The sequence below is a fragment of the Zea mays genome, chromosome 3 (genome assembly GCF_902167145.1).
Source record: "Zea mays cultivar B73 chromosome 3, Zm-B73-REFERENCE-NAM-5.0, whole genome shotgun sequence".
Lineage (NCBI taxonomy): Eukaryota > Viridiplantae > Streptophyta > Magnoliopsida > Poales > Poaceae > Zea > Zea mays.
This window is the reverse complement of record NC_050098.1, coordinates 236,104,186-236,113,262: the sequence shown is the minus strand read 5'-3', so window position 1 is coordinate 236,113,262 and position 9,077 is coordinate 236,104,186.

The window sequence follows — 9,077 nt, the reverse complement described above, 5'->3', positions numbered from 1 at the left end:
GTCGTTCGCCCCGAGGCTATTTTAGCCAGCTCGTCCGCAGTCTCGTTGTAGCGCCGAGCGATGTGGTTGAGCTCGAGCCCGTAGAACTTGTCTTCCAGGCGCCGAACCTCATAGCAGTAGGCCTCCATCTTCGGGTCGCGGCAGTGGGAGTTCTTCATGACTTGGTCGATGACGAGCTGCGAGTCACCGTGGGCGTCGAGGCGTCTGACCCCTAGCTCGATGGTGATCCGCAACCCGTTGACCAGAGCCTCGTACTCAGCCACATTGTTGGACGCCGGGAAATGGAGGCGTAGCACGTAGCGTAGGTGCTTCCCGAGGGGCGAGATGAAGAGCAGGCCCGCGCCGGCTCCCGTCTTCATCAGCGACCCGTCGAAAAACATGGTCCAGAGCTCCGGTTGGATCGAAGCCGTCGGCAGCTGGGTGTCGACCCATTCGGCTACGAAGTCCGCCAACACCTGGGACTTGATGGCCTTCCGAGGGGCGAACGAGATTGTTTCGCCCATGATTTCCACCGCCCACTTTGCGATCTTGCCCGAGGCCTCTCGGCACTGGATGATCTCCCCCAGGGGGAAGGATGACACCACAGTCACCGGATGAGACTCGAAGTAATGTCGTAACTTCCGCCTCGTCAGGATCACAGCATACAGCAGCTTCTGAACTTGTGGGTAGCAGATCTTGGTCTCGGACAGTACCTCGCTGACGAAGTAGACTGGCCTCTGAACGGGCAATGCATGCCCTTCCTCTTGCCTCTCGACCACAATCGCGGCGCTAACCACCTGAGTGGTAGCGGCGACGTAGACCAAGAGGGCTTCTCCATCAGCTGGGGGCACCAAGATAGGCGCCTTTGTAAGGAGCGCCTTCAGGTTCCCGAGGGCTTCCTCGGCCTCGGGGGTCCAAGCGAAACACTCGGTCTTCCTTAAGAGGCGGTACAGAGGTAGACCTCTTTCGCCGAGGCGTGAGATGAAGCGGCTCAGGGCCGCGAGACATCCCATGACCCTCTGTATGCCTTTTAAGTCCTTGATGGGTCACATGCTGGTGATAGCTTCGATCTTCTCCGGGTTGGCTTCGATGCCTCGCTCGGAGACGATGAACCCCAGGAGCATGCCCCGGGGCACCCCGAAGACACACTTCTCAGGATTGAGCTTGACTCCTTTCGCCTTGAGACATCGGAATGTCACTTCAAGGTCGGAGAGGAGGTCGGAAACCTTCCTTGTCTTGACTACGATGTCATCGACGTAGGCCTCGACTGTGCGACCGATGTGTTCGCCGAACACATGGTTCATGCACCGCTGGTACGTCGCGCCCGCATTCCTTAGACCGAACGGCATGGTGACATAGCAGTACATGCCGAACGGCGTGATGAAAGAAGTCGCGAGTTGGTCGGACTCTTTCATCCAGATCTGGTGATACCCTGAGTAGGCATCGAGGAAGGACAGGGTTTCGCACCCAGCAGTGGAATCCACGATTTGATCGATGCGAGGCAGAGGGTAGGGAACCTTCGGACATGCTTTGTTGAGACCAGTGTAGTCCACACACATCCGCCATTTCCCCCCTTTCTTCCTCACAAGCACAGGGTTGGCAAGCCATTCGGGATGGAATACCTCTTTGATGAACCCTGCTGCCATTAGCTTGTGGATCTCCTCGCCTATCACTCTGCGCTTCTCCTCGTCGAATTGGCGCAGAGGCTGCCTGACGGGTCGGGCTCCGGCCCGAATATCCAGCGAGTGCTCGGCGACATCCCTCGGTATGCCGGGCATGTCCGAGGGACTCCACGCAAAGACGTCGGCGTTTGCGCGGAGAAAGTCGACGAGCACTGCTTCCTATTTGGGGTCGAGCCCGGAACCAATCCGGATCTGCTTGGAGGTGTCGCCACTGGGGTCGAGAGGGACGGCCTTAACCGTCTCCGCTGGCTCGAAGTTGCCGGCATGACGCTTCACGTCTGGCACCTCATTGGAGAGGTTCTCCAGGTCGGCGATGAGGGCCTCGGACTCGGCGAGGGCCTCGGCGTACTCCACGCACTCCACGTCGCATTCGAACGCGTGTTTGTACGTGGGGCCGACGGTGATGACCCCGTTGGGGCCCGGCATCTTGAGCTTCAGGTAGGTGTAGTTGGGGACGGCCATGAACTTCGCGTAACATGGCCTCCCCAGTACCGCGTGGTAGGTTCCTCGGAACCCGACCACCTCGAACGTCAAGGTCTCCCTTCGGAAGTTGGAGGGCGTTCCAAAGCAGACGGGGAGGTCGAGTCGTCCGAGGGGCTAGACGCGCTTCCCAGGGATGATCCCGTGGAAGGGCGCAGCGCCTGCTCGAACGGAGGACAGATCGACGCACAGGAGCCTGAGGGTCTCGGCGTAGATGATGTTGAGGCAGCTGCCCCCATCCATCAGGACCTTGGTGAGCCTGACGTTGCCGACGATGGGGTCGACGACGAGCGGGTATTTCCCCGGGCTCGGCACGTGGTCGGGGTGGTCAGCCTGGTCGAAGGTGATGGGCTTGTCGGACCAGTCTAGGTAGACTGGCGCCGCCACCTTCACCGAGCAGACCTCCCGGCGCTCTTGCTTGCGATGCCGAGCCGAGGCATTCGCCGCATGCCCACCGTAGATCATGAAGCAGTCGCGGACCTCGGGGTACTCTCTTGCTTGGTGATCTTCCTTCTTGTCGTCGTCGTGGGCCCTGCCACCCTCCGCGGGTGGCCCGGCCCTGTGGAAGTGGCGTCGAAGCATGACGCACTCCTCGAGAGTGTGCCTAACGGGCCCCTGATGATAGGGGCACAGCTCCTTGAGCATCTTGTCGAAGAGGTTAGCACCTCCGGGGGGCTTCCGAGGGTTCTTGTACTCGGCGGCGGCGACAAGGTCCGCGTCGGCGGCGTCGCGTTTCGATTGCGACTTCTTCTTGCCTTTCTTCTTGGCGCCGCGCGGAGTAGACGCCTCGGGAGCCTCTTCCAATGGGCGGCCCTGGGGCTGCTTGTCCTTTCGGAAAATAGCCTCGACCGCCTCCTGGCCAGAGGCGAACTTGGTGGCGATGTCCATCAGCTCGCTCGCCCTGGTGGGGGTCTTGCGACCCAACTTGCTCACCAGGTCACGGCAGGTGGTGCCGGCAAGGAACGCGCCGATGACATCCGAGTCGGTGATGTTGGGCAGCTCGGTGCGCTGCTTCGAGAATCGCCGGATGTAGTCCCGGAGCGACTCTCCCGGCTGTTGCCGGCAGCTCCGAAGGTCCCAGGAATTCCCGGGGCGCACGTACGTGCCCTGGAAATTGCCGGCGAAGGCTTGGACCAAGTCGTCCCAGTTGGAGATCTGCCCCGGAGGCAGGTGCTCCAACCAGGCGCGAGCGGTGTCGGAGAGGAACAGGGGGAGGTTACGGATGATGAGGTTGTCGTCGTCCGTTCCACCCAGTTGGCAGGCCAGGCGGTAGTCCGTGAGCCACAGTTCCGGTCTCGTTTCCCCCGAGTACTTCGTGATAGTAGTCGGGGGTCGGAACCGGGTCGGGAATGGCGCCCGTCGGATGGCCCGACTGAAGGCCTGCGGACCGGGTGGTTCGGGCGAGGGACTCCGATCCTCCCCGCTGTCATAGCATCCCCCACGCCTGGGGTGGTAGCCTCGGCGCACCCTATCGTCGAGGTGGGCCCGACGGTCGCGACGATGGTGCTCGTTGCCGAGGTGGCCCGGGGCCGCAGGCGCGGTGTTGCGCGTGCGCCTGGTGTAGACCGAGGCTTCCCGCATGAATCGGGAAGTCGCGGCATGAGGTTCCGAGGGGTATCCCTGCCTTCGGGAGGCAGTGCTCTCGGCCCGTCGGGCCGCAGCGCCTTCCAGGAGATTCTTGAGCTCTCCCTGGATTCGCCGACCCTCGGTGGTTGATGGCTCCGGCATCGCGCGGAGGAGCATCGCCACGGCTGCCAGGTTCTGACCGACCCCGCTGGATGCGGGCGGCGGCCTGACCCTGACGTCGTTGGCGACGCGGTGCTTGGAGACCTTGGGGCAGGTGACGTATTTCTCCGGCCGGGGGTTGGCCCGCCCATACCTGCCCGACGTCCCGACGGATCAGCTCAAGCGCTCCTGCTCCCTCGTCGAGCCTGGCCTGCGCCCCGCGGACTTGCTCGAGCCGTGGGTCGTGACCCCCCGCCGGAACGGGGACCACAGCTAGCTCCCGCGGGATGTCGGCGCGAGGCACCGGCCTAGGAAGATCACCGTCCTCCGGCATGCCAAGATGGTTGCCTTCGGAGGGATCCCCTAGCTCGACGTGGAAACATTCGCGGCTCGGGCCGCAGTCCTCGTCGTCAAGACTGCGGCTACCGTCGGAACAGTCGGAGAGGCAGTAGTCACATGCGGTCATGAAGTCCCGCATGTGAAAGGGAAATGTGCCCTTAGGCCATTTCTAAGTATTTTGGTGATTGAGTGTCAACACAAGTGCTTAAATGTGAAAATATGCCCATAGATGAACAATGTGCAAATCACAAGTAAAGGTATGTTTCTAAGCCTTAGTACATTAGTTTTGTGTACTAACATCTTGTCTAAGTGTTAGAAACAGGAAGAAGAAGAAGAGAAGAAAGTTGGCTGTGTACAGCCAACAGGCTGCTTCGGTCTGGGGCACCGGACTGTCCGGTGGTGCACCGGACAGTGTCCGGTGCGCCAGGCTGCCCCGGCCGAAGAGGCCGCTCTCGGGTTTTTCTCCGGCGACTTCGGCTAAAATTCACCGGACTGTCCGGTGTGCACCGGACTGTCCGGTGAGCCAACGGTCGGCCGGGCCAACGGTCGGCCGCGCGATCGGCGCGCGACACGTGGCTGAGCCAACGGTCGGAAGGAAGCACCGGACTGTCCGGTGTGCACCGGACTGTCCGGTGCGCCAGATCTGCAACGGTCGGCAACGGTCGGCTTCGCTGTTTATGGAAATAAATCGGACACCGGACAGTGTCCGGTGTGCACCGGACTGTCCGGTGCGCCCGACGACAGAAGGCAAGAATAGCCTTCCAGATGTGCTCTCAACGGCTCCTAGCTGCCTTGGGACTATAAAAGGGACCCCTAGGCGCATGGAGGAGATAACCAAGCATTCTTTGAGCACTCTTGATCACTCACACATCAATCTCGCGCACTTGTTCGACATTCTAGTGATTTGAGCTCCGTTCTAGTGTGCTAGTCTTTTGAGCTCAAGTCTGGGTCTTGTGTGTGCGTATTCGCTGTGATCTTTGTGTTGTGTGTGAGTTGCTAATCCCTCCCTTGCTCCATGATTCTCTGTGAACATCTTTTGTAAGGGCGAGAGGCTCCAAGTTGTGGAGATTCCTCGCAAACGGGATTGAGAAAAGAAAAGCAAGAACACCGTGGTATTCAAGTTGATCATTGGATCACTTGAGAGGAGTTGAGTGCAACTCTCGTCCGTTGGGACGCCACAACGTGGAGTAGGCAAGTTTTGTACTTGGCCGAACCACGGGATAACCACTGTGTCATCTCTGTGATTGGATTCTTGTGGTTATTGTGTTTTGACTCCTCTCTAGCCACTTGGCCATACTTGTGCTAACTCTTAACAAGTTTTTGTGGCTTAAGTTTTGAAGTTTTACAGGATCACCTATTCACCCCCCCCCTCTAGGTGCTCTCAATTGGTATCGGAGCCGTTCTCTTCAAGAAAGGGACTAACCGCCCGAAGAGATGGATCCTAAGGGGAAGGGAATTGTGATCAACGACAAGGAGAAGGAGTCCTTCGTCAACGAGCCAAGGGATGACAAGTCCAATGACTCGGGCTCGGGCCACAAGAGAAGAGATGGGAAGAAGAAGAAGACAAGACGCATCAAGGAGATCGTCTACTACGACAGCGATGAGTCCTCTTCTTCCCAAAAGGACGACGACCACGACAAACAAAGGAAACCGGTTAATTCTAACTTTTCTTTTGACTACTCTCGTATTCCGCAAAGTTCAAATTCACATTTGCTTTCCATTCCACTCGGCAAGCCCCCACACTTTGATGGGGAGGACTACGGATTTTGGAGCCACAAAATGCGTAGTCACCTATTCTCTCTCCATCCTAGCATATGGGAGATTGTAGATAGTGGAATGCACTTTAATAGTTCGGATAGTCCTATATTCATTAATGAGCAAATCCATAAGAATGCACAAGCTACTACTGTTCTTCTAGCCTCATTGTGCAGGGATGAATATAACAAAGTGAGTGGCTTGGATAACGCCAAGCAAATCTGGGATACCCTCAAGATCTCTCATGAGGGAAATGACGCTACCTTGCTCACCAAAATGGAGTTGGTGGAGGGCGAGCTTGGACGGTTCGCTATGATAAGGGGCGAGGAGCCAACTCAGACATACAACCGGCTCAAGACCCTTATCAACAAAATAAGGAGCTACGGAAGCACGCGATGGACGGACCACGACGTCGTCCGACTAATGCTCAGGTCCTTTACCGTTCTTGATCCTCATTTGGTGAATAATATTCGTGAGAATCCCAGGTACACCAAAATGTCGCCCGAAGAAGTCCTAGGAAAATTCGTCAGCGGGCGAATGATGATCAAGGAGGCAAGGTATGTGGACGACGCCTTGAATGGACCGATCAACGAGCCGCAACCTTTTGCTCTCAAAGCCACAGGGAACAAGGAGGCGCTACCCAGCAAGGTGGCGCAAATTGAGGCGGCCGGTCTTAATGAAGAAGAAATGGCCCTCATTATCAAGAGATTCAAGACGGTGCTAAAGGGTCGCAATGGACAGCCGAGCAAGACTAAGACCAAGGGGAAGCGATCATGCTTCAAATGCGGTAAGCTTGGTCATTTTATTGCTAACTGTCCCGATAATGATAGTGACCAGGAAAAGGGAAACAAGAGGGAAAAGAAGAAGCATTACAAGAAGGCAAAGGGCGAGGCGCATCTAGGCAAGGAGTGGGACTCGGATTGCTCCTCGTCCGACTTCGACAATGAAGGACTCGCCGCCACTGCCTTCAACAAATCAACCCTCTTCCCCAACGAGCGTCACACATGCCTTATGGCAAGGGAGAAGAAGGTATGTACTCGCAACTCTACCTATGCTTCTTCAAGTGAGGACGAATCTAGTGATGAGGATGAAGTAGATTATTCATGTTTGTTCAAGGGCTTAGATAGATCTAAGATAGACAAAATTAATGAATTAATTGATGCCTTGAATGAAAAGAATATACTTTTAGAAAAGCAAGAGGATTTGTTGTATGAAGAGCATGATAAATTTGTTGAGGCACAAAAATCCTATGCTTTAGAAGTTAAGAGAAATGAAATGCTTTCTTTTGAACTATCTACTTGTCATGAAACCATTTCTACTTTGAAAGGTGTCAACAATGATTTAAATGCTAAATTAGAAGTAGCAAATAAATCTAATTCTTGTGTAGAACATGTTGAAATTTGCACTAAGTGTAAGGATGTTGATATTAATGCTTGTAGTGAACACTTAGTTTCCATTTCAAAATTGAGTGATGAAGTGGCTAGTCTTAATGCTCAACTTAAGACTAGCAAGAGTGATTTTGAAAAACTAAAATTTGCTAGGGATGCCTACACGGTTGGTAGACACCCCTCAATTAAGGATGGGCTTGGCTTCAAGAGGGAAGCCAAGAACTTAACAAGCCATAAGGCTCCCATTCCCGCCAAGGAGAAAGGGAAGGCCCCTATGGCTACTAGTGCTAAAAGGAACCATGCATTTTTGTATCATGATAGAAGACAAACTAGAAATGTAAGTCATGATGCTTTTGATTCATATGTTTATGATTCTCATGCCATGTTTGCTCCTAGTTCCTCTTATGTGTATGATAGAAATGTTACTAGGAGAAATGTTGTTCCTAAAAGAAATGCTATTCATCATGTGCCTAGAAGGAATGTTATTCATGCTCCTAGGAAAATAGCAAATGAACCTTCTACAATTTATTGTGCTTTGAATGCTTCATTTGCAATTTGTAGAAAGGATAGAAAAGTAATTGCTAGGAAGTTAGGGGCAAAATGCAAAGGTGATAAAACTTGCATTTGGGTCCCTAAGGAGATTGTGACTAACCTTGTAGGACCCAACAAGAGTTGGGTACCTAAGTCCCAAGCCTAAATTTGCCTTGCAGGTTTATGCATCCGGGGGTTCAAGCTGGATTATCGACAGCGGATGCACAAACCATATGACGGGGGAGAAGAAGATGTTCACCTCCTACGTCAAGAATAAAGATTCCCAAGATTCAATTATATTCGGTGATGGGAATCAAGGCAAGGTAAAAGGTTTAGGTAAAATTGCAATTTCTAATGAGCACTCCATATCTAATGTGTTTTTAGTTGAGTCTCTTGGATATAATCTGCTATCTGTGAGTCAATTATGTCATATGGGATATAACTGTCTATTTACAAATGTAGATGTGTCTGTCTTTAGAAGAAGTGATGGTTCACTAGCTTTTAAGGGTGTATTAGACGGCAAACTTTATTTAGTTGATTTTGCAAAAGAAGAGGCCGGTCTAGATGCATGCTTAATTGCTAAGACTTGCATGGGCTGGCTGTGGCATCGCCGCTTAGCACATGTGGGGATGAAGAACCTTCACAAGCTTCTAAAGGGAGAACATGTGATAGGTCTAACCAATGTTCATTTCGAAAAAGATAGACCTTGTGCAGCTTGTCAAGCAGGGAAACAGGTGGGAGGAGCGCATCACAGCAAGAATGTGATGACCACTTCAAGACCCCTGGAGCTGCTGCATATGGACCTCTTCGGACCCGTCGCCTATCTAAGCATAGGGGGAAGTAAGTATGGTCTAGTTATTGTTGATGACTTTTCCCGCTTCACTTGGGTGTTCTTTTTGCAGGATAAGTCTGAAACCCAAGGGACCCTCAAGCGCTTCCTCAGGAGGGCTCAAAATGAGTTTGAGCTCAAGGTGAAAAAGATAAGGAGCGACAACGGGTCCGAGTTCAAGAACCTTCAAGTGGAGGAGTTCCTTGAAGAAGAAGGGATCAAGCACGAGTTCTCCGCTCCCTACACACCACAGCAAAATGGTGTGGTAGAGAGAAAGAACAGGACGCTCATCGACATGGCAAGGACGATGCTAGGAGAGTTCAAGACCCCCGAGTGCTTTTGGACGGAAGCCGTTAACACTGCTTGCCA